The sequence below is a fragment of the Castor canadensis genome, chromosome 6, assembly GCF_047511655.1.
Source record: "Castor canadensis chromosome 6, mCasCan1.hap1v2, whole genome shotgun sequence".
Lineage (NCBI taxonomy): Eukaryota > Metazoa > Chordata > Mammalia > Rodentia > Castoridae > Castor > Castor canadensis.
In genome coordinates this window covers 89,318,790-89,323,040 of record NC_133391.1, presented here as the reverse complement: position 1 = coordinate 89,323,040, position 4,251 = coordinate 89,318,790, and the positions used below count along the sequence as shown (strand labels likewise).

The window sequence follows — 4,251 nt, the reverse complement described above, 5'->3', positions numbered from 1 at the left end:
TTTTTTATATCTAACTTTCTAATAAAGCACTGAAACACACTACATGGATTTGAACTGCTTCTTGCTAAGTCTGAAAAGAGTTTAAAAAAAAAGTTCTAAGTGAAAATATAAAAATCAGTAACCAGGCAATTGAAATCAATTTTTCTAACACATAAAAGGGAAGCCATCAATATATTTTGTAACTCTTGTAGATTTCAGACTAATATTAACTTATTTATTGATTTTCTTATATTTTCTGAGGAGCATTATTATGAGGTTATAGGTGCATACTAAAATACTGAAATTTTAATACTTACCTGGCAGGGGAGATACCATGATCACAAAGGTGGTTTTCCCAGGGCGAGGCTTATCCATTGCACTCCAGGTGTGCTGACCCCTGTGAATTCCCCAAATGTGGGAAACTCAAATGCATAATTTGTGGTAGTGGGGGACTGCATTCGTACTCTCCTCTGAAAAAGAAATACTGAAATTTTAATATCTTTCTTTGAGGAAAAATGCATGAAAGTATTTTGTATAGAAGTGCTAAATAATTACAAATCATCTAACGTATAAGAGATAAATCAAAATTTGGCTGTTTTTATATATTGCACCCAGCTTTTCTTTTGAATATTCTAAAGAAAAGTGCCTATTTTAAAAAGACATATCTCTAGATCATCTTATTTTTATGAGTCTTTAAAACAAGGTCCTCAAGCTCATCCTCTGTCTATTGAAACCTGATCACAAATGTCAACAAAGACATTTCATTGTGAGGCACAAGGAAGCTTTGAAAATGATTTCTTTTAGAGATGTTAGAAAAGTATTTACCAGACCTACTAAGGACTGTTTTGAAGAAGTGTCTTAGTCTAAGTTCACAAGCCACAGTACGTCTTTATATTCACTCCTCTGCTGTCTGTGTCTTCTTCCTAGGCTTGAAGAAAATTAATAACAGCAAGCAGAAAGCCAAGAAATGACTGCCATGATTTATTTCCAATGAATGACTTTGGAATTGACATATTTCTAGCTATTTTCTTTTACCAACATGTTTTCTTACCTGCTTTCATTTCAAGATACTATGATAATAATAGTAGCATATTTAGCATGGTAAATTAACTATATTACAGTATTTTATGAAAAGCATGATAGAATGTAGCATTTTAGCATTTTTGTAAAAATGTAATGTTTAGGTAAAAGTAACTTTTTTCGACTATGAAAAACTTCAGTTTTATAGAATATTGTGACTTTTGGGAGGTGTGGTTTTATTTATTTTTCTTGTTGTGCTGGGTGGGGATACATTGTGGCATTTACAAAAATTCTTACAATGTATCAAAAGAATGTCATTTTGTCAGAGTCAATGTATAAATCCTTACAAAATTTCATCTTTAGTTAAAGTAGAAAAAAATTATCAAACAACTATTAGCTATTGACCTAAAATGAACACTTGTGCATATTTTTGTTTTAACAAATACATGCACATTTATTTTTTTATTTTATTAAAATTTGGAGGCTACTTAAAAAGCTAAACATTGATCCACCATTTGATCCAGAAATACCACTCTTGGGGATATACCCAAAAGACTGTGACACAGGTTACTCCAGAAGCACCTGCACACCCATGTTTATTGTGGCACTATTCACAATAGCCAAGTTATGGAAACAGCCATAAACAGGGAGTGTTAGTGTACTAATCAACAGTAAGCTGAACAAACATTAGAGAGACAGAGAGAGGATTGAAAATCAAAAAAATAAATAAATAAAGATAAGAATAAAAATAAAAAATAAGTAAATGAAAGAAATATCTATATATAAAAATAAATTAAAATAAAATGAAAAATAGAAAATTTAAAAAAAAAAAAACAAAAAACCTCCAAGTTCAAATGCAATGAAGTTTCAGTCTTAATAATTTGGGTGTCCGTCTCAGTCTCCAATCCTGGAAATGGGGCCTCAGATGTTTTCTGTAGTTGTCTCATCAAAGGGGACGCATAAAGTAGAACAAAACTACACACACACACACACACACACACACATAAAAACCCCACCAAGTGTCCCAAGTTCAAATGCAATACAGTTTCAGTAAGTTTTTCAGCATGCAGGTGTAATTTGGTTGTTCTCTCATCAAAGGTAGGGAGAAAAAGAAAAAAAAGAGTCTAGAGACAGTTCTGAGAATGGTATCTGTGGCTGTGGCTTGCCTGCCCGCTGCTGTCAGCCTGCTGTTGCTGGATGCGTTATTTATGCAGATCTCTGGGGTGAGCTTAGCACTCACCTGGCCCTGCAGGCTTTGTTTACTCAGATTTCTCCTGTGCAGGAGCCTCTGCTACAAGCTTTTCTCTTTCCACGCACACTGGGAAAGGTAACACTGCACCCGCGTTCTCAGGCCTGCGTGTTTATTTACAGTTCATGTGGGAAGTGGGTCTTCTCCTCTCTCCTGTGCAGTTTTCCTCCCACTGCCACTTTTACAAGCTTTTCTGCTCCTGATTACTGGGAGGTGCTGCTGCTCCTGCCAGCCGCCATGTTTGTTTACAGTTCACATGAGAAGTGGGTGTTCCTTCCTCTCCTGTGGAGTTTTCCTTCCTCCACCACTCTCACAAGCTTTCCCACTTCTGGTTGCTGGGCACTTGCCCAGCCTCTCCGGCCTGCCTGGCTTGTTTATTTACAGTCCCGGGAAGGATTCCCTTCCCCCAATCTTCAGCACTCAGAGCGCCCCACCCTCTTTCCCGCATGTCTTTATTGTTCTTATTGCTTATTAGTCAGTTTCTCTTTTTTCCCCGGGTGGAGGTCAGTCTGTCCAGGGGGCTATGCTGCTCTGGCCCAGGCTTGTCTGTGGGAGTACTGTGGTACCACAAAGCTCACCTGGTCTGCGTCTTCCTAAGCTGTCTGGGCACAGGCGACAGGCGCCCCTGGGGCCCTCCTGGTTTCTCCATTTAGCATGAAGTGGAGATACTCTGGGCTGGCTGGAGGTGTGGAGGGGTCAAAGTTATGCCTCTTCTTAGTGATTATGGCTGCAAAGTGTGTCTCCAGCGTCTCTCCAAGATTTCACTATAGGAGGCTCTCTTTCTGCTTCCTCCCTCTAGCCACCATCTTGGAATCCCCCTGCTTATCTTCATATAAGCTATTATTGAATAAAATCAGCTTTTTATATGGTTAAATAATAGCTGTAAGCCAAAAATTAAACCCCTGTCTTTTTTAAATCCTCTTCAAATACTGAGAGTTGGCTTCTTTTGCTAACTTTTGTTTTAAGCTCTCAATTAGTCCCTCTACAGTGCTAAATATTATATTTATACATCTCTGACACAATTGGTCAAGTTTAGTATGTTTCTCTTCTTTATTGAACATGGGACTATTATTCCACTTTTTGTTTTTGATTCATTTTCCTGCCTTTGCCCTAACTCCAAGACTTTTCAAAGGAAAAACTTCAACTTGTTTATGAGTTCACATTTATATTTGCTCCTTAATGGCAATTATATGTCCAGAGTTTTGTAATTGTCTTTAGTGATGAAAATCAAATAAACATAATATATCATTGTTTCTTATATAAGCACTGTTCAGATACTATCACAACATTTTTATTCTCTATAGGAGTAATATAATGTGCAATGGGTTCTTACATTGTCAATAATCTTTTAGCACTGATATATGTCCTGACATTATTATATAGTAATCTCCTGAATGTTCAACATGAAATGAATGAATATCCAATATTTTAAAATAAGTTATATATGTATGAGTGTGTATGTATATATGTGTGTGTATGTGTGTATGTGTATATATGTGTGTGTGTATGTGTTAACAGTACAGTAGACATTTTAGAAAAGCTTCACATTCTGTGCTAGGAATTACAGGTGTGAGAATGTGAGTAAAATCTTTAAGACAACAAAGTTCTGTTATTTCTAGTCTTTATTTCCTCATAATTTCAAAAATTCAATATATACAATACCTTTTTGTAAACAGATTAATAATAAAAATAACCAACAATAGAATTCACTTTTATTCGCAATTTAGAAATAGATTCCATTTTTGAGAGCTGGGAAAGTGGCATGGTAATTACAACATGTTTTGGTCCAACAGCCTTCTGCTAATATTTCAGTATTTTTTTTTTTTAGTGAAGAGAGATTTTAAAAAAAGAGGTCTGTTATCTAAATGATGGCTTTCAGAAAAAAAGTGAAGTTTAGTTCTTTTTACTTAGTTTTGTTTTTGAGATGTCTTCTATTCTTATTCTATTATGAAGTCTTAATTTCACCTTCACATTTGATAAAGGATATTTCTGAAGCCAGGCTA

At 35.6% G+C, this 4,251-nt stretch overlaps 1 non-coding gene across 1 annotated transcript; it reads left to right on the top strand.

Moving 5' to 3' along the window:
• Positions 1-288: 288 nt before the first annotated feature.
• LOC141424330 (U1 spliceosomal RNA) lies at positions 289-452 on the top strand. Its single transcript, XR_012449280.1, has one exon. It is a non-coding gene; the product is annotated as a U1 spliceosomal RNA (small nuclear RNA).
• The last annotated feature ends 3,799 nt before the right edge of the window (positions 453-4,251 follow it).